At 41.3% G+C, this 22,083-nt stretch overlaps 1 long non-coding RNA gene across 1 annotated transcript in view; it reads left to right on the top strand.

Annotated features, from left to right (window-relative positions):
* The window catches only part of LOC150019913 (uncharacterized), a 212,109-nt gene that overhangs the window by 71,569 nt on the left and 118,457 nt on the right, over positions 1-22,083 (top strand). The window lies entirely within an intron of this gene.

Here is a 22,083-nt window from a genome sequence, read left to right as displayed (position 1 = left end):
AGTGTGGAGAAATGAACAGTCATGTACACTATTGGCTGGACTATAAGTTGCTATGACTTCTGGAGACCAGTTAGGCCAATCATAACTCCCTGTGAATGTTCTACATGATCCCTCATTCTCACTTCTTCTTTCCTGTAAGAACATTAGCAGAAGTGTCTGAAAATATCTGTATGAGAATGCTAATCATATTTAAATTTAAATGAATCAGTTTGTTGAGTAATATGCGTTTAAAAAGTATAATCACATATAAACTATCTGTTAATATGTATATTATGTTACATGGTTAGAAGTGGTTTCTTCTGGGAATAGAGAATGGTGGAGGAAAGGGAAGGATAAGCACTTCACATTTTACTGAATGAAGGAAGCACAAATTCCTTTATAAAGATGTTTAAGACCAAATTGAACACTTATATAGAGTTCCACCCAGGGACACCTAAGTCAGAGCTCCCCCTAGGGAGCTAAAAAAATCACTCAGAATGACAGGTCTAGAAGAACAAAGGATAGAAAAGCTAGTTTTCCATGGAACTGCTGTTGATTACCTAAAATTGTTGACTTAGTGGCTCTTTAGATCTCAATTTGAGTCAGCAATATAGAGTTAATTATTGACCTAATAATCCCTAGAATCAATTTTATATCTGAATGCTGATTCTCAACCAGATCATTGGGGGCATATCAATACGTAATTGCTGAAAAATGCAAATGATATTATCCCAATCTGGTTGATTAAACTATGCCACCCATGTAGCTTGATTTCTAAATGACATTGGATTCTTTGACACATATGCATTTTAAAGAAATATTCTACACCTGTTTTTCTTTTTCCCCATTAATGAGGCCATTGTGTCATTAATGTGGCTATTGTGATGATGACAATTGCCCTTTTCAAAAATTCTATTTGCTGCAGCAGGAAAGATGGTGGCTTTAGTAAGCTGACCCATCATGGCCCATACTTGGCCCATGATAGGGGTCATTTTTTAGAGTTGGTTGGCTCTGGCAAGGTCAAGATCTGGTCTGCCCTTTTGCTAGGCAGCCTTCTCAATAGCACTCTTCTCTGCTGATGTGGTATACTTTTATTTTATAAATCCTCACCTAGGGATATGTTTCTTGATTTGAGAGGGAGAGAGAGAGAGAGAGAGAGAGAGAAATCAATGTAAGAGAAACAGCGATTAGTTGCCTTCCAAACATGACTCAACTGGGGATTGAACCCTCAACCTTTGGGTGTGTGGGACAGTGCTCCAACCAGCTGAGCCACCTATTCGGGGCTTATGTGTTATGCTTTGCAGTAAAATTGTTTCTCTTTAGCATTCTATATATTCACCTCTTACTTTCTAGCCTTATCCCGGTTTTCCACCCAGCATGTTCCTCCAATCTCATTTAATTTTGTCTTAGTCTCTCCCCATATCTAATCTGACAAGAACCCATGAACTGAGGGAAAGAGAGCCAACATTAAGGGGTATATACCAGGTACTGCGTGAGTTGCTTTTCTGACATCTGTCACTTGATTCTGCTAACACTACAAGAGAGGACCTATGACCCTCACTATCCCAGTGAAAGAATAAGTTCATTTAGGCTTCTAGTAGGAAACAGATGACATATTCAAATTGGGTAATTTAAGGAAAGTTCAATAAAATCTGACTACTTACAAAGATGCAAGAAGGCTGTAAGAAAAACCACAAGGCATCTACAATACCTTGAGGCTAGTAACATGCCCAGTTACCCCCACTAAAGTAGCAAAAGAAGGGAGAGTTGCAGGAAGCAGGAGAGAGACAGGCTGTGTGGAAAGAACTTTATAGGAGCTATGACTTAGTCAGAGGGGACACAGCCAGCTCAAGGTGACCTTGCAAAGAGGGAGCTGGAGTGCTAAATGTCTTGCCCTCACAATCTACACTCCCTTCAGTCTCTGACCAATGTATCCCACTGGCCAAATACAATTAGAAGCTAAGGCCAAGAGACCCCAGTGGCTGTGTTTCATACAGGTTGGCTTCCTGGAGTACAGAGCAGAAAGACATCAAGAACTGGAGGCGCAAAGGGATAATATCTAATAAAATCCTCTTCCCCTCTAAGTAGGCAAGATTCTTAAACAGTTATTCTTCTCTTGAAGCTTCTTTAATGCTGTCATAAGTACAAACTATTTGTCTAGTATGCTCATGTAATATCCTGGATCCCTTCCAAATTCTGACTGTGTATTTAATGTTCAAATAATCTTTATTCTAACACTGAAAACCTATTAGAAAGCTCTAATGTTGTCATCTGGGATAATTTTAGATTTCAACAGGTTTTCACAAAGAATGTAAGCAAACCAATTGCTTAAATTGGAAGAAATGTCAATGCTAGTAAAGATTGATTTTCTGTACGCCCTCTCTCTAATTAGTTGCTTTGGACATCAATGAGTTGCACAAAAAAGAGCCACAATGATTTGTCTGATTAAGTAGCTCCAGCAAACCAGAAAGGCCAGAGCATAGCATTATTAACTCTTCGACGGGCTATGTATGTGAAGCCATGCTGAGCTGAAGAAACACTGAGATGCTCAAGGGGCTAACAGAATAAAAGCAGATAACAGGAGGAGGGCCTTCAAAGGAAGACTTGATTTAAACCAGTGGTCTAGAAAAGCCAAGGAGCATATTCATCAGTGTAGAAGAAAAACACTGCTAATTGGATACTTGCTACCATGTGACAGGCACTATGCTAAGTGCTTTCACATCATATTTCATGCAATCTGCAGGACAGCCCAGTGAGATATTTTTATTTGGAGCATTGTACGTGTGAGCAAAGTAATTTGCCTAAGGCACTACAAAACAAAATCAGAAAATCCAATAAAGAGGCATAGTTTTCAAAAGGTTTTACATCTGTTGTGACCTCAGACACAATCCCATCATTTCACCATTTTCAATCATTGCTTGTGTCTTCAAGAAAAGTGATAAGACACAAATGATAACTTATTCTGCCTATTTATCGCATCAATCTGGAAGAACAGAATTTCTTCTGAAACCAGCTCCTTTTGGAAAATATTTTAAATGATCATCACAGCACTGGGAAGCATTCCTGAGAAAGAGTTAGCCTGTAAACTCTTTTCCCCAGAATAGGCATAAAGGTTTCATACCAGACCTCAGCTCAGAATAGTCCTCGGTTGTAATCCTTACAGCAGCAAGCACATGAATAGGACACATAACTAGGATTAAATAAATGCTTATTCAATGAGTAGTCAGATAGCACAGTATGTAATGGCAAGAGACTTCAGAAGAGTAAACACTGGTTTCTTTATCCATAAAAAATAATCAAACTAATCTTTTTATCTCCACTAGTGCTATTGCATCTAATTTCATTTTAGTGTGGGCCAGTGACGCAGTATATAGTAGGTGCCTTTTCTTAGGCCTTTCCTACTCCCATTACTCATCCACTTAATATCCACCTCAGTCTAGAAAATTAATACAGGAATAACCAGGCTAAAATGTAAATCCAACCCAAACACAAAGTGGAAAGTGAACAAAAACTAATAAGAAGAAAGATAATACCTAATGTTAATTACGTGCCAGGCCAAGTGAACATATATTTTCTCATTTAATTTCCATAATAACCATTGTCCTCATTTTATAGATGAAGACAATGAAGCTTAAAGAAGTTAAGTAACTTGGCCATGGTCACATAAATAATAAGTGACAAGTGACAGAGTAGAAATTTAATTAAATTCTAGAAGATAATCATATAAGGGCAGCCCTTAATATCAACAAAGAGACAGGGAGTAGGGGGTGCCCCGCCTTTGCCTTGGTGGTGGTGGAGTCATTATGGAGATGACTAATGTATAAGAGACTCAATAGCTTCCTTACCCTGGTGAGGGGATCACAGTGAGCACCTGGCTTGCCCTGGAAAAAAATGGGGAAACTTGTGAAAAGAAGAGCTAGAGCTGACGTCCTGGCTCCATCACTTTCCTTATCTCTCACCTTATCTCTCTGAACCTCAGCTTCTCAACTTGTCATATGTGAATGGTAATGCTTCAAAAGGTGTTTATGAAGATCAGTCAAAGTGCTTCAAAATCCATAAAGCATTGTGCCACGAAATTTTTCAGTTATTTTCTTCTACTGATAATACTCCTAGCCAGCAAGACAGGAAATGCTATAACATAAAATCCTGGGCAATACACACGTTAGGAACGGTTTGTGTGTAAAGACAAATCTATTCATTCGCCACAGTTCACAGCTCAGGGGCTCTTCATTCAGTGATATAAGGAACCCCAAGGAAGAGATGGGGGTGGTGAGAGATGTCAAGTGGGATTAATGCTAATTTTGTGGGGCAAAGAAGGGCTTAGGGAATGCCTTTGAATTGGGAAGGACCTTTATTTTACTAGGGACAGAATAAGTTCAACTATAACACTATTGTATGGTAGTTAGGCATACCCTGCATTGTTGTTCCAAGCTGTATTTGAGGTAAGGTGCCTTACCTTTCTTTGTACCACTTTATGGTTTTCAAAGAATTTCATATTGATGATTTCAATTGATGGTATTTTTATGTTGTTGTCTTCTTAGTTCTATTAAGGAAGAGGGTGTATATAGACAAAGGCGATAAATTACTTTTATTATCTGCAAGGCTGTTGAACGATTTTAGACCCAAGTTGTTCTCCAATAGCTAATAATTTTTATTTTTTGTTCCTTTGTTTTTTTATCTGTAAATAGAGTAAAATGACCTTGTATTGTTTTTCATATCTAATAAGATTATGTACATAAGATGTTTTGGTAAATTCTAAAGAACTGTTATTATTGTTTATTATCCATCAACTCTGCAAAGTGAAGGCATAAGTCTTGTGATTCAAACCCATAGCAACTCCAAATCAAAGATGCAACACAAGGTAAGCCAAGAGAAACCCCTAGATCTAGGCAGCATTCACACATAAAGGAAGTTCACACAATGTGCAGAGAGAGGGAGCTGCATTAACTAGGGACCCCAGAGGGTCCGCCCAGATGCTTGGACATTCAAAGCTGGCACTGAGCAAATGGACTCCTAAAAATCAGAGCCAGCATCAGGGTACTCACCCAGCCATCTGACTCACTCACAGCACCTGGGCCCGAGAAAATGTTATTTCCCAAATCCTGCTTTCCTTCCCCCATCTTCCCCAGCCCCACATACAATCTGGACAGTCCATAAGGTAGAAGATAATTTTAGGGGCTTCCCCAGAGCCTGGATGGATGCTTTCCAATCATTTATTTCTGGCCTGTGAAATCAGATGCACTATTTCTTTATACATGAGGAAAAAATGAAATCAGTTTCTATTTGCAGAGTTGAGATGGGGAAAAAAACAAAAGAGAATTGCACACAGCTCTGTCACAGACTTGGAAAGGGCCTACCTAGGTGAGAGGAGAGCAAGGAGGCAAAAGAGAACCTCAAAAGGAAGAAAGTTCAGTTTGTTAACCCCTGAGAAGTGTCCCAGATGCTTGGCCTCACACATTTAAGTACACTTAAGGTTTTGGAGCAAAGTTGATATATAATATCAGTGAGATTTCTGGGTTCATTTTAACCACTGATTACATGATGTGATTTGATCATCATAGCCATTTCAGCAGCAAATCACTGTGTGTCTGTGTGTCTTTCTGGAAGTGTGTGACTCTGTATATGCTTCTGACCTCTCCCACACCACCCCACTTTCTCTTAACAGACACATAACACATTTTAATGTGTATAAAATTTGGTTAAAATGAACATCGAGAATAAGCTTGTTGGGGGAAAAAAGACTTGGGGTGGCTAGATTTCACACCGATTCAAGAATGAAATAGGGAAGAATAAAACTGACAAGATTACATGAACAAATTGTATATACCCAAATGTGGTTACAAATGAAGTCATCTTATCACTTACACCCACAACTCTGCTAGCCAGAGAACTCCATGCACATTCTGAGACATCAGATTCTCTTCCAAGAATCCCTTCTTCCTTTGGTATCAGTCGTTGTGCTCTGGGGAAAACTACATCACGTGAGCTCTTGAACCAGCCATTGGACTGTACTGTAGCCAACTACCCATTTCTGCTCTGCTCAGGACATCAGTGCTCCCCATGCACTGAAAGACTTCCTCCTCTGAGTTCTGCCCTTTGAAATGGCTCCATAGCAGAGTTGCTTGGATCATCCATCATGTCAAGCTCTTTTTCTTTTTTTGGCAGAGGGTATAGCTGGGCTCAGGGGACAAAGGGAGAGGAGAGGGCGTTCACACAACAACCACTATACCTTTTTGCAATCTGCAATCGTAGCCTCTCATATCCTCTTTCTGAGCCTGGTCCAGCAGCCCCTCCTTGTAATTCTCCTTCTGTCATGAATATCTGCACACCCATCCCCACCCTTAACCTTTATCTCACCCTATCCCAACCTCCCACCTCTACTCCTTAACCCCACCCTCCATCTTCCCAATGTTGATGGGATTCTGTCATTGATAAACCTAGTTCAAGTTTAGTTTTTACAAGATTTATTCCCTACCTAAATCTCTGAATACAAATAGATTCCAGGGGTTATTGCACAGGGGCTAAAGCTCTAGTTGTAAAATACAACTGCTTCATATTTCTTTCTCAACCCTTCAAAAAGAAGCATTTTATTCTTTACCATTCATACCATCCCTAAGGGTCCATTTGCCAGCAGGCTCCTGCATACCCTGGATGCCAGGATATACGTGCTGTTTCTGACCTCTTCATTACAATATCAGTGATGGCAACTCACATTTGTCTAATGCTTGACATTTTATAAAGGATGTTCACATTTATTGCCACACAGAGCCTCACATCATTTCTGTGAGTAAAGCAAATCAAATAAGGATACTTTTGTTTTAGAGCTATGAAAATTGGCACTCCAAGAGGTAAGAAGATTCCCCCAATAGCATTCAGCCAGTGAGGAGGTCAGCCAGGCTCAGAATGTAGATATTAAGACTCCCGGTGCAGGTTCTTTGCAATTCTTAATGCTGCTTCTCTTTAGTTTTCAGCCCATGTGCCTCTCTATAGGCACCCTCACTGGACTTTCAGCCAAGTCCAAATAATCTCCGTGAAAGTAAATTCCTATGTGTTCAGGCCTTCCAACAGAGTTCCTGGGGAAGCAGGGCATCACTACCCACTCTTTCCCACCAGAAATTCAATAAGGAAGCCCACTGGGTAAATGTTTTTTGGATTAAATTAATTTTGGAATAATCTAACCTAACCTCCAGCAAGAATTCTCCACCCACAGCATGAAACATAAAGGTCTGATGAATAAAATCTTGACTGATGGCATGAATTTGCTTCACTTGACTTATTTTGAGGATATGTGTTTGCAAACCATTTGAAAAATAAAAGAATACTCTGTGTTTAATTATATTGTAATCTATGGTTGAATTTTATTTAAATGGCATTTATAATTGGCACATTTTTCAAGTACTGCTTCTGCCAGAATTGTATGTAAAAGTACATTATCATCACATTTACCACTACAGGCTAAGTTAGCATCAGTATACATCCCATAGATAAGAGACAAGTCATTAAAGAACAGTGGGTGTCACATTTCCATGACATACAATTAAATATATCCGGATATAAATTGGTTCCCAGATTTTGCTAAAACAGCATATGGCATATGTTCAAAGTTAATAAATATTGATTGAGTACCTATGTTGTGCTCTGCAATGTGAAGAATTCAGGAAAATGTAAGGTATGTCTAAGGTAGTCAAAGAAGAAAGACAACTCAGGGATATTAGAATCAAGGAGAAAGTAGACAATAATAACCATAATAAACATCGTTATTATATGTTATTTGTCAATTACAACATGCCACATAATATGCTAAGTACTTTGTTTGAATTCTTATTTAATCTTCATAACATTTCAATGAAATAGCTACTATTATTATTCTAATTATACAGAAAAAAAGTGAGACACAAACAAGTAATTTACTTAAGGTCATATAGCTAAAAAGTGGGGGAGCCAGGATTGGAAGCCTAGTATCTCATCCTCCAGCCTGTGTACTCTTGGCCTCTTTGCTGTGACTTTGGGGAAGGGATCAGAAAAGGCTGGGTTTTTACTGTAGCCCTGAAGAGTGTGCAGTTAGGAAGAATGAAAAGAATGAGGATAGGTCATCATATTATAGGATAGACAAGGGCAAGAATTTGTATTTGACATGTGAGGATCAATGGAAGGAAATCAACGGCAGGAAGTACAGTTAGCTAGGCAGAGTAAGACACTTGAGAGAATACTTTAGAAATAACCTAGGCAGAATTTAGAGACTCTTACGTAGGAAAGTGACAATGATAAAGTATTGTGGTATTCTAGTAGCAAATTCAGGGAAAGTGGAGAGGAGGGAGGCTTCAGGGAAGCAAACCAATTAGGGGCTTATTGTGAAATCCCCTTTAGACCTTACTGTACATATTCAATAAATGTTTGTCAGATCAGTGGATGAAGACTGGCAGGGATAAAAATAAAGGTACAAATCCAGGAAAGAATGTGCAGGCATCACTGACAGAATGTTCATGAAACAACAGAAAGCAAAGAGGGCACCACCATGCTACTCTAGGTAAGAAGACATGTGGTGCTCTGGCTGATGATAGAGTTAGGAAGGAGAAGTGGGTTCCAGCTGGTTGCAGGGAGAGGGATGAGTCTTCCATTTTGATTTGAATATGCAGAGGTTTGACAGGGCCATAGAATACCAGTAATATCTTACAGGTATTTGGAGAAATAGGCCAAGAATAAGTTTAAGGTAGAAAGCACAATCCTTACTCATCACAGAATTCAGATAAGTAGCCATCAAAGAGATGCACGTTAAGACCACAATGAGATATCACCTCACACCCTTCAGAATGGCCATCATTAATAAACCAACAAACAACAAGTGCTAGCAAGGATTTGGAGAAACGGGAACCCTGGTGCACTTTTCTGTGGGAATGCAGACTGGGGCAGCAACTGTGGAAAACATTATGGAACTTCCTTAAACAACTAAAAATGGAACTGCCTTTTGACCCAGTGATTCCAGTGTTGGGAATATACACTACGAGTCCTGAATCACCAATTCAAAAGAACCTATGCACCCCTATGTTCATAGCAGTGCTATTTACCATAGCCAAGTGCTGGAAACAGCCTAAGTGCCCGTCAGTACATAAGTGGATCAAAAAACTGTGGTACATTTACACAACGAAATAGTATGCAGCAGAAAGAAAGAAGGAACTCCTACCTTTTGCAACCACATGGATGGAACTGGAGAATATTATGCTTAGTGAAATAAGCCAGTCAATGAAAGAAAAATACCATATGATGTCACCTGCGAGGAAATCTAATCAACGAAATAAACTAATGAACAAAATAAAACCATAGGCATAGAAACATGAAACAGACTGAAAGTGACTAGACAAAGAACATGTATGAATGACCCACAGACATGAACAACAGTGTAGGAACTGACTGTGGAAGCAGGGGTAGGGATGGGCAGAGGAGGGCAAAGGGGGAACTTTGGGGACAACGTAATAGAATAACAATTAAAAAATGATTTAAAAAATTTTTAAAGTAAAACAAAAACGTTGTCATTCTATATAGGCCACTTCAATAGGTAACTCTAAGTAGGTAGAACTTTCCTAATATAAATGTCACTACTGGACCTATTGTATTTCATCAAAGATTTACAAAGTAAAGAAATTCATAATATACAAGAACACCTACAAATTGAAAAGAACTAAGCAAAAAAATAAATCAATCAATCAAAGACCTAAGCTCTTATCTCTGCTTCCTCTGACATGGAAACCAGCACTGGCCATTTGACAGATATGAAACACCAGCCTTTCCTTATCAAAATACAGAAAAGAACAAATCATGTAACTGTTTCTCAGCAAGAAGCCATTAGACAGATGTAATCATAATGGGACCAAATATTCCTATAAATGAAATGCGTGCATTAGGACCACATGCAGAGTTTAAAAGCAGCTAACACAAAGAAAAAGAGAGTTGCCCGGGTGTATACAACAGTTCAGATGTGGTAGAGAAATTCAACTGGCCCTCAAACCAACTGAATTGGGAATTTAAAAGACAAATGCAGCATCCATTAGCTTAAAATTCAAATGGCCCAGCTGTGGTAACAGGAGCTATTATTCTCAAAGTCAGCTTCTCTCTTATGATCATCATCCACCAACATCTAATCACTAAAGTGAAAGCTATATACAAGCAAGTTATTTACTTTCAAAACAGACTGACCACATGGTTCACTTTTTAGATGCTTGAAACCAATCAGAATGACCAAGTGGATAAGAATGTGTAAGATTCTTTTAAACAGATAAAGAAGTTCGTTGTAATGGACAAAATCAAGATCTTTATCAAGCAAATTAGAGGGAAAAACACTGCTAGAAAGAGAAGAGATGGGCCTATTAAAATATAAAACTGGTAAGATCCAGTTGTAGCATGGGGAGTCAGTCCAACCAGTGGGGCACACTTGTTAGTGGATGCAAAGGACAAACAAATTGAAATACAAGTACAGCATTCAAAATAAAAAACTATGTCATAAAATATGCTCAGGTAGCATACCAAACGTTTACCCAATTTAGAGGCAGGATATTTATCAAAAGTTATTTGTTAAGTTAGTTGTTTAAAGCCCTGAAAATAATTTCCATCAAAAAATAGTGTTATGCATAGTAACTGTCTTCCCAAGACAGACCACAAAAGTCTCCTAATGTCACAAGGTATAAGGATACTACTGGATAATGAGGTAATACAAACTGGTCTGTAGAAATAGAATATTATCATCCTATATAGCTCTGCTTTTCAAATTATGAGTCACAACTCATGAAACCAATTCAGCGGGTCTTTCCCCCATTTAATTCTTACTAGGATGGAAGAGGTAGAATGCAAAGGAAAGAACAGAATTGCAAAAATCAGAGTCCATCCCCTGTCATAAGGGAAAGTACTATTCTTGAAACTTTATTCCAGTATAATATTAGTATAAATAGCTATGTGAATTCAGGATTGAAATGTAAAATATCTTTGTTATTGTGGGTCACAGTCAAAACAATTGAACGTCTCTTAGCAAGGCTTCTATGGGGTGCCTAGCACAAAGCCAATGCTTAATAATAATTGTTAAATGAATGAATGACTGAATGAACTGGTGAACACATGAAGAATGAATAAACAGGATTCCAGTAATATGCCTCACACAGTTGCAGCCCTGACACTTGCAGTGGAAAGCTTTCAATGGGGACAGACAGGTGCCCAGCTACAATTCCCTACAGGTGGCTCCTGTGTCCCGGGACAGGCTTTCTGGCAGAGTAGGGGCTATAGAAAGGAAAGGACAAGACAAGACTTACACAGTTGAGTGGAACTGAACTCTATGAGCTAGTTCTGAGGGAGGAGGAGGAAGGTAAGATAGGACTGCTAGATTTGGCAAGTGAAAAATACAGGGTGCTGCTTAAATTTGAATTTCAGATAACAAATAATTTAAAGCAAAGAAAATTATGGACCCTCAGGGTTGGATGATCAAGTCAATCGGACATATATTTGATGCAAACTATGTGCCAGATACTCTGCTACATGGTGTGAAAGGAAAAAAATATTTAGTTCTTGAGGCTGAAGATCAGAGACACACAAGGAAAGGACCTCAGGAATGACCACATACTGAAACTATTCTAAGTTCTCTCCAGAAATTAACTGCCCTGCATTTGGTCCTGCTATTATTCCCTATTGAAGATAGAAAACTTAAGTATAGAGAAATTATAAAAGAAAGTTGTACACAGTTTCACATGGAAACAAACATAAATAATATTCAGTGAGACTGTGGGAGAGGGTTGGATATTGTCCAAGGGGATCTGGAGGTGGGATTTGAACTGAACCTTGAATAAAGGGAAAATATCAATAGGAGAATATAACGGAAAGAGTATCCCAGGCAGAGGGACAGCTTGGAGGTGAGATCACTCAATCAAGAAATGGGGTAGTTGCTGGAATATTAGGAATACAGTGGGAGGAAGGAAAGACTGGACATGAAAATTAGGTAGTGACCACACTTCTGAGAGGAACTGCATACCCTGCTGAATCTATGTGCAGCGATGAGCTACCAAAGAATCTGGGGTATATAAATGGGCACAGTGTTGAGGTGGGCTCTTAAGGAAGATTATCTAACTTTGGCAATAGTCCAAGAGATAGAATGGATGAGATAGAGATCAGAGGCCAAGAAAAGATGGGGTAAGTCAATGCAGCTGGTTGGCAAAATACTATGGAATCAGAGTCCAAGATTTATCTCCCAGATCAGATCTTAGTAGGTGAGTGACCCCCGGCAATTTGTGCAATGACTCTGAGCCTCATTTTCCTCACTTCTGAAACAGGTATGACAACTCGACTTACCTCATAATGTGATTGGGGAATAAAACAGGACAACATACGGCAAATGCTCCACACATGGAAGCTCTCTATAAAGGGTCAATAGATTGAACTTGAATCTTTCCTTTAATATTTTTTCTGTGTTCAATCAGCCTTTGCTAGAACACTTCCAGGAGTAAGGTATCTCACCATTCCAAGGGTCACATAATGAAGGTGAAAGAATGAAAGAAAATATGAAAGAATGGGATTCCCTGTCCTACTTCCGAAGGGAAAGAGTACATCTAGGATTGAAGCTGAAGTAGAAAACCAAAAAATAAAGCAAAACAGAAGTTTAATGCACAGTAACAATAGTTGGGGGAAGTAGATGAACTTTGAGGTCCTCACTCTAGCACACATTACCAGAGTGACCTGAAGCAAATTAAGGTTGGTCTGAAACCACCAACCTGTGTGTGTAAAGTGTCCCACCTTTCTAGACATCCAGAATCCCCAGCAAGCTCAATCTTTCTGCAGGAGCTCTGTCTTGCTGTGGCACAAAAGTTATTCCAAAAGCCTAGCCCCAGTGCTCATGGCACTGACATGGCTGGGGTAAGCTTAGTATCCTTTGCTTTTTTTCTTGAAATTGTAAAGTTGTTTCTCAAAGACCTGGCTTGTAAATATAAATACTTTACTAAGAAAAAATGAAGCAGAGGTTAACAAAATGATCACAAATACCTACTCTCTGTTTCAGATGGACACCATCTGTCCTTAGCCTCTGAAGGTGACACAGCAGGGAATGCCCTGGGGTTGTTTTACAACCACAGTGGCCTTTTGTCCCTGGGTTCCCCGTACCTGTCGCCCATTCTCCCTTGTCAGGCAACTGCAAGCACACAAGAGGTCCTGTCGGGATTCAGTACTCTTCCAGGCAGAAGCTCCTCTGTGCAAACCTAATTGGCCTGTGTAGGAAGAAACTACATTCTTGGCCACCTCCTAACCAGAATGAAACCAAAGGCCATTCATTAGGAAAACATTCGTCTCTTCTCTTGACCTCCCTGAAACTAAAGTAACCTCCAAAGTTAGAATCAGAGCATTTGGTGGAAGTGAGAAGCTGCTTAAAATTTTCTCATGTCCTAGCAATCTCACTTGTAAGAAATTAGTATTTTAAAAGGTTTAAGTTTATCTTTCTTACACATTTCTCTCCCTACCAGATGTAGAGAACTCAACCACAGTGTGTTGAAGGGGTTACTGGTTTCTGCCTGAGAAGAAAGCATCCTCAAAACACGCCCTTGACTCAGTTATTCATCTCCTTGGGCACAGATTTTCCCCCACAGGTAGGAAAGGGATGGTCACTTAACTCCTCCAGCAACATTGATTAAAAGTGATACCTGCATGTAGTATTTTTGGTTGATTCAGCCAACACTGAATCAATAATTTGTAGAAAGGGAAGAGCTTGTGCTTCAGTAGCTCCTGCCTCCGAATGGGTAGGAAATTACACAAAGCAACTTTTGAGCTACCCAGGACTGAGGGAGTTCCCTTTCTCTGGAGCTCTTTCAAAAAAAAAAACAAACAAAAAAAAAACCAGCCACTCATTTTCTTCATTGTCTAAATATGTCTCTGATTAGATTTTAAGGCTCCCGCCAACCATCAATGATTGAGAGCCAATTATTCTGAGAAACTATGGTGGGCCATCTATTGACTGGAGGATAAAATGGGCTTATCTACAACCAAGACACAGTGCATACAACTAAAATCGCTTGGAATGGAACTTAAGAACAAAAATCCAAATACAAGTGACGAGAAAGCTGTAGAGAACAGCAGTTTTAAAGGAGTCTCTTAGGTGTCCCAAATGGCCCCCCAAAGCTTCCTAACAGTTACATCCCAGAGAAGCAAATGAGCAGAGATGTTATCCACCAAAGGAGACAGCTAATTTTAGCTGCAGGCCTGGAAAACTACTTTTTCAAGCTCTTCATTATTTTTTAGATTCTAGGCTACCAAGTAAGTGCTTAAACATTTCAATCTGGTTTCTTCCAGCCTACTCTTGTTGTCCCAGATCCTCTTTATTGCCTACTATGGGGGGTCTCCCTGCTTAAAAACTGATTTGCCACACAGCAAACATTAAGGGTTGGGCAATCTGAGCTCCAAAATCAAAGGAATGTGACCGACCATAAGACCTCAGAAGGTAAGAACACCTACAGTTGTCAAAGGCTTGTGAAGAGACTCACAAGCAGTCAAGGAAGAGACAAACAGTTGGAGTTCTCCAGAGCTGCCTTGCTGAAGGACAAGCTCCCACACCCAGAAGAGAAGAGACCAAGTTCTGCTCTCTCTGGCCAGTTGGAAACGCAGACAGACAGGGCTGATGCTGCTCCTGGAGCAACCCTGAGGCTGGTAGGGGAAGTTGTCAGGCCCTCAGGCTCAGTGAGGAGTGCCAGGTAAGCACAGGCTGCAGCACTGCTTCACCTGGCCAGGGCCACAGCAGGGGTGCTCTGGTCCAGGCCTTGCTGTCAGGCAGTCAGCCTGCTGGGGAGGGCAAGTGTGTAGAGACAAAAGACCCTGTGGCACTACAGAGGTAAGGGAGGGACTGTGCACAATGTAAAGCTGTTTCTCCTAAGTGGCCAATATAGGTTTCCTATTTTTAAAAGCTTGATGCCACCATTCCCCCAAGGAGGACGAGCAAGCCAGCCTTCTCAAAAACAACGCCTGGCCAAGATGCTTACAGCAGCGTCATTGCCATCTCTCGCAGGTGTGAGCAATTAGAAGTACCTGCCTTCAGAACTGAGATCTCCTCACATGACTTGGCAATCCCTATTTTAATCCTTCTCTTTCCCAACGTATCTCACTCACAGAAGAAGAAATGCATTAACTTTTTGAGTTTGCCGTGCACTGGAGGTTGGGGGAGGGCAGGAGGAGGAAGGAAGGTAGGAACTATCTGACCTAAAGATTTTACTGTTCATTATGTTTTCAGATTAAAAGGAAAAAGGAAGAAACAACGTAGACAGCAGAGAGGGACTGCAGGATGCTGCTCGTTTCAGGCATTCCCGGCATTTTAGGTAAAGGCCAACTCTAAAAACTCGTGCAGATGGACAGAAAACGTGTTTGCCTGTCAACTAGGGAAGAAGAAGAAGAAGAAAAAAGAAAAAGACTGAGGTCCGGGGAGACAAGAATTCAGGCTACAGGTCTCCTTCTCGCCATCCTCTCCCTGCCCCACCCCAGACATCCAGATGGAAACCAGTCAAGTGAGCCTGCACACTTATCAACTCCTGGGGCCCCAGGGCCGCGGTCACAGGTCCCCCGCCACTGCAGACAGCCGTGTCGCTGCGGGGACACGCCCTCTACCACCTACCTCAAACATGGGAGAGGCGCCCTTGCTCGGCAATGCGCAGCCCAGGAGCTCGGCGAAAAACTTGGCCATATACGAGCAGTGAGGCAGGGTGTCCTCCCGAAGCGCTGGATCCGTCCTTTCCCCGTGTAGGAGCCCAAGCGGCGTGGTCTTGCCCGCAGCTCACCGGCCAGCGCCGGCAGAGTCTCGGAGGCTGCCCTGCAGCGGCCAACGACCCGGGGCAGCGGGGCCAGCGAGCTTACTGCCCGGCCGCCGCACTCAGCGGGGCGAGGGGCGCGCAATCCTGTCCGCCGACCGAGCCTCCCGCGCCGCGGGATCCGGGGCGCCACGGTACACGCTAGCCTTTCCCGCTGAATGTCACTATTACCGTAGTAAGGAAAGGGCCCCGCCGAAGGGGTGGCGGGAAGGCCAACGGCGCCGCAGGTTGCACGGCCGCGTGCGGGCAAGGGCAGCCGGCGGGCACAGTGGTGCGGGCACGGGTCGGCCCAGCCCTGGGCACGGACACTCCAGCGACACCGCTCGGCTGGAGCCCAAGCCTGATGCTCCGCGGGAGAGCTGGACGCGAAGGCGGGGGAGGGTCTGCCCTGACGGGCCCGCCGGGCTGACCCACTTCTCCAGTTTCCCCTCGTCCGTGCTAAGGGAGGTGGAAAAGGCGCTGCTGCTAAGGCTGCTGCCTGACCCAGGCGACTTACCGCTACAAGGCGCCCAGAGGAACTCCTCCTCGAGCCAGCGCCAGCCTCACCCTCCCTTTGGGAAGGGAAAGGGCTCCTGAAGCCTGGGAGCAGGAACTCCCTCCCATTCTTACGTTAACACTCTTTACAGAAAGGGGCAGGCACAGGTAAGCCCCAGAAGAGGAAAGATGACTTTGTAGGCACAGCGGCTTGGCCAGATATGCTCCATCATCACTGTCACAGCTCCCTCCATGGCCTTGGCTGGAGTGCAGTTTGGGGGTGTGGGAGGATGGGCCTTGGGGCCAGGAGACTGATAACACACAGGTGGGACCCTGTTGTTCTTTCCAAACCTATAAGGCTTGTCCTTTATAAATAAGGGAGATACTTTCAGGACACAAGACCTATGTTATATATTTATGTCGCAACCCTATAACTGTACATCTCAAACTTTAATGTGTATAACACTAACCTGGAGAGCTTCTTTAAAACTAGACTTTTTTTTTTTTTTTTTATTAAGTACCACAGGAGATTCCGATGCAGGTAGTATTCAGACTGGACTTTGAGAAACATTGCCCTATATTGTCAGCACATACAAGCACTGTAAAAGCATTAGATTGGTGACAGAGACCTCAGAGAAATTCTTGTCAAATCACCTAATATCACACGCAAGAAAAACAGAACTAGAAAAGTTTCTAATAGTTCATCAAGTCACATTGTATTAGAGACTCCAGGTAAAAAGGAGCATTCTAAAGGTGCTTGTTTGACTGAATAGAAAGAAGATGGATGGGTAGATAAACAAATAAGCAAAGAGACTTGTTGCAGCATTATATGCCCAAATTTATAAACCATCTAAAGTTTAACAACAGGAGGTTGTTTTAACATACTATGGTTGATAAATATAGTAAGCTTTCAGTATGTTCTAAGTGACTATTTAGTGACCTAGGAAATTTCTTCTATGTAATGTTGGTGAGGGACAGCATATGGTACATGTAGTATGGGCTAACTTTGTAAAATGTTCACATGTACACATAGGAGGAAAAGAAAAGGAAATATATGAAGAGGCAATAATAGTTCTCTTTGAGTGATAGAATAATGGATTATTTTTATTTTCTTCTTTACACATTCCTGAATTTTCTATTCTTTGCAGTGAACCTGAGCAAAAAACACCAATTCTAATACTTTTTTAAAGATCCTATCATTAAGAACTTGGACATTAAAAAAGTTAGCAAGTTAATCTTAACTGATTTAAGATCCCATCCCCTCAATAAAACATTTAGAATGGACCAATTAATACAACTAAATCTACTATACTGATACTCTCTTTTTTAAAAAAAAATCTCTGTTTGTGAAGAGGCTCTACTAAGTCTCACCCGTAATTTGTTTTTAAAGACACTCATCCTTGCTAAAAGAGCTGATTGTCTATTTATTAACATTAACCATGACCTTGGGAATGGCAAACTCATAAAAAACAAATATCTATTTTTAAAGCTTACCTATTTTCTCTTTTCATTTAGTTTAGAAGCTAATGTAGAAGTTGAACAATAAAGCTCTGGAAATGTTCACTTGCCCAGAATGAGTAATATTTTTTCTATGCCAACCCATAAAGAATACTATCTTCATCTACCTTACTTCCTTTGTGGCTTTCAGGGACATTGGGTGTTATAGTTACCATAAATACGGTACAGTACTTGAGTCTGGTCAGAAAGTGAAGCAGTCTGATTAATCAACTATGTTGACTAATTATAGTCTCTACAACACATGAAATACCACTTTTCAAAAAATTAGACTGTCAAAAATTACAACCAACACTGGAACTCTACTGAAGGTTTCATAATTCTCTGATGATTCAGAAGGCATTTCCATGTCTCTCAGGTTGTCAGATTCACCAGCATAAAAAGCATTTATCCTGATAAGACAGATGAGGGCAGATACTTGTTAATAGGAATTTTCAGTTGAGAGCTATGTAAGCAAGCCAGGTTTTACTATGTTTACAAGGCTGACTGGGTGTCTATTGAGCTCTTTAAGCACCTCCTGAGAAAGGCTCTTTATTTGCCTGAGATTTTGTAATTATTATTCCACAGGAATACAATGGTAACATTCTATTTTACAACAAAAGAACTAGATTACAAGTTATCCTACAACGTCCCACCTCCAAGCTGAGATCACACACGTATAGAGTTACAATGGTGCCAATTATATTATCTTTTCATGCACTGTATGTTTCTATGGCTTTTGATGATCTGAATGGATTTCTTAGCAAATAGCAGCTACTGGCAGCAATAAAAACAATTTGGGGAAAATAGTTCCATCTTCTGTGTTCCGGTAGTGCTATTGATTGAAACTTAATATTTGTCTCACTTCTTTCTTGGTACAACAAGGAAGCCTGTGGCTTCAGTCTGGGCCCCCATCCTTCCTTACCAAGAAGGTGAGCAGGAAAGCCTGGCATATACCATGGCTTTTCCATCCCTATATGCTGGAAGCCCGATTCCATTAAATATATATAAATAGTTTTTTTAAGAATTTAGTCCAGTCCACCCTCCCCCTCCCTCACCCCACTTTATTTCAGAAGCATAGAAAGTGTAAAGTTTTTGCCCAAGTTTACAAAGTATATTGGCAGAGTCGGGGCTGGATTCTAAGTCTCCTCATGGCCCGCACTCTTTGCATTCAATCATGCCCTCTGTGTGAAACTTCGCATCGTGTTTAAATAATGCCAGGGCTGAGATTTTTCCCCTGAAAAATGTACTTTCCTTTGAGATAGGTGTAAAATGGGGAAAAAGGAGGGAAAGAGGGAGGGAGAGAGAAAGGGAGAAAGGGAAGGAGGAAGTTGGAGGGAGAAGCTAGCGTCATATCCTTGAGGTAACACTCCCACATCGCCAGCCAAGCTTGCTCCTCTGACGCAGGAACTTGGGGTTTCAGTGCTGCCACAGTGAGCTAGGTGCCAAAGTTTACTTACTTGAAAAGCTATAATGGAGCTCCCTGGAAAAGTCTTCTAGGATATTTGAAGCTGACGGCGAGAGGCTCTTTAATAAATAAAGAATTATACCTTACCCGCACAGCCCTGCCCTGGGCTGTGACATGTGGGGGAGACATATTCTAATGTGAGAGAGATTCAAAGTTTAGGCCAATATAATTGGCTGATAGCACAAAGCAAAGTTAGGGTTTTTAAGGGGAAAGTCATTCAATGAAGTATCAACATTCCAACTCAGCCCTGGAGGGAATGTATATTATAATTCACAAGATAGAAGCAGCCTAGATAAATTGAATCAATAAATGGAAAAGTTGCAATATTATAAGTGTAATAAGAGACTAAGAGAATAAGTTACACCTCCCCATAGTGTGGGGCTTAATATAAGAGTCATTATGCTTGTGGGAAAGGACCTGATTCATCATGGTGATGGTGGGAGTGCCTAAGTGAAGGCCCACGATAATGTTTAGACTGATACTGCATAACAACAACAAAACCCACAGTGGCATCAAGGCTCTGCCATAACCTTAGGAATGATGGTTCAAGTGTAGAGAGCCAAAGTCACCTGGAAAGTAGGGCATCGATATGGAGCCTTTGGAGCCAAATGCGCCAAAGGGCAGCTGCAAGTAAAGACTGTAGCTAACACCAGACGGAGGAACATCGAAGGTTGGGACCAGGACTCTGGCACCACCCATTAAGCAAGGGTGCTTCAGAGACCACAAACAATTGGGCAGAGAGAGGGAGCCAGCACTAAGAAGCAGAACTGCTGCGGGGAGAGAGCTGAACACATGACGGCCTGGATCCTTCATGGGAAACAGGGCACCAGAAAGCTGAAGATCCAAATGCTCCCCTGGAAGGCACTTGAGGCAAATACCATTTCTGTTTGCATTTCATTGCTTCACACCCCTCCTTTGACTGGTCCCTCACCCTCATTGGTGTGGCCGACATCTGTGAAACCTCACATGAAAGACAGCTGGGACAAGAGAAAGGAGAGGCTCTTGGTTCTGGTCAGAAGCACACTGCTCCCCAAAGGCTCATTCAGTTCCAACTATCCACCAAGGCCCAGATTTTCTCTGCATTAGATATTCAGTGAGATTAAGGAGTTCTAAACAAGGTCAGCCCTAGCACTCCATCAGTCTCACAACTAATACAGTTCGAAGATGACTCGAAGTCAGACCAAACCCAAACACCTGGTGTTAGGGGGAGGAGAGGGCAACCTGCACCACCCTCAAAGGAAGGGATGGCTCCCATCCAACCAAACAGCTTCATGAGTTCCACAGCAGTCACATATTTAAACCAAAGCTTTTTTTTTAAAGTACTATTTCTATTTTCTTTCTTCCTTCCCCTATCAACCTTGACCTCTCTATGCCCCATGGACAAAGATGTGTTTCAGAAACATCCTTCTCAGCTAAACAGCACTAGTCATGATGTGGAATCCACACTCCCATTTTTCTCCAACCTCCATTTCTGTGGAAATAACAGTAGCAATAGCCAACATGATAGTATGAGGGAGGCATTATGCTGAGTACTTTGCATATATTATTATGCATTATTATATTTGATCATTTCATCAACTCTTTCGGGTAACACTATCATAATCCTTACTTTACAAGTGAAGAAAATAAAGCACAGAGATGCTTATTACTAAGGTCATGTAGCTAGAGAGATGAAGGCTGGCCTGGCATCCAGGCAGTGCTCCAGGGCACACATCCTTCCTCTACCTGCCATCATCATTAGACTAGAAAAGCAGCAAGGTTTGGGCTCTTTCAGCATATCCCCCAACATACACCCACACCCCACCCCCGGAGGGAGAACTGAATGTGAAATGCATTTAAAAAGGAGGCAATTTTTAAATATACACTGCCCAATGCAAAACAATGCAAAGTGTGCTGACTAAATAAAAATAAGCAGAATGAAGAATTTTGACCCCTCTGCCCTCAAACCTGCACAAAGGGTATTTCAAGCGCACCTTCCATTAGCCACCTCCTGCCCAATAGTGTTCATACCAACTTTCCAAATCTCCTGCCAAATTTTTCTAGCTTAAGTGAGATTTTAAGTTAAGAACTCCATTTGATTATCTTAACTTATTTTCATCTCTTTCAGACCTTAAGATCCCCATATTTCAAGTACCTTAAATGACACAGGGTTTCAGGTCAGAGACACCCAACACCCAAATAATTTCAGTCCTACAGTGAGCTATAGCTACTAGGACAGGATCATCAATGGTCATAAAATTTATCCTGAATGGGAAAATAAGTTAAAATTTCATCAATCAGAAAAACAGCATTCAGATTTAGCCTGGTAAGAATTGTCAGATGTCCAGCATGTCATCTGTACCCTGTGAGAGTGCCTACAGTTTAAGCCTCACGGGTGCATAAGATATTATAGATATTTATTAATTTTAAGCACATAGTTCTGTTTGGGAGGGGCACATGGAGATCAGAAAGGGGGGAAACATTTATTTAAATATGCCAGAGGCATCAGAAAACAAAATTAAAGTCAATATAATTGTGAAGAGGGTGACCCTAGTAACCTACCCCAAAAGAGGGGGAAAACACAAATGATCCAAACTAAAAGACTTTGAAGAAAGGAAAAAGAAAAAGGAAAAAAACAGGCTCTTTGTGTTTGATTCTGCAAACATATATTATGCTCACACTGAGAGCTGGCGGGCAGATGGCTGAAGCTCATACAAGGAATATTAAATCTATTTGGAACCCTCTTGCCCTCCTGATACAACACGACTTATGCCTAGAGGGCAAGACAATCAGCACAAAAATGCCTACAAATCACTTAGATTCTGTCACTAACTGGGAAATCCTCACTGCATCTCTGAGCACAGGAGTGAGAATGGTTTG

The sequence above is a fragment of the Furipterus horrens genome, unplaced genomic scaffold (assembly GCF_987537825.1).
Source record: "Furipterus horrens unplaced genomic scaffold, mFurHor1.1.pri manual_scaffold_2, whole genome shotgun sequence".
Classification (NCBI taxonomy): Eukaryota; Metazoa; Chordata; class Mammalia; order Chiroptera; family Furipteridae; genus Furipterus; species Furipterus horrens.
This window is presented reverse-complemented; position numbering and strand designations above follow the sequence as displayed.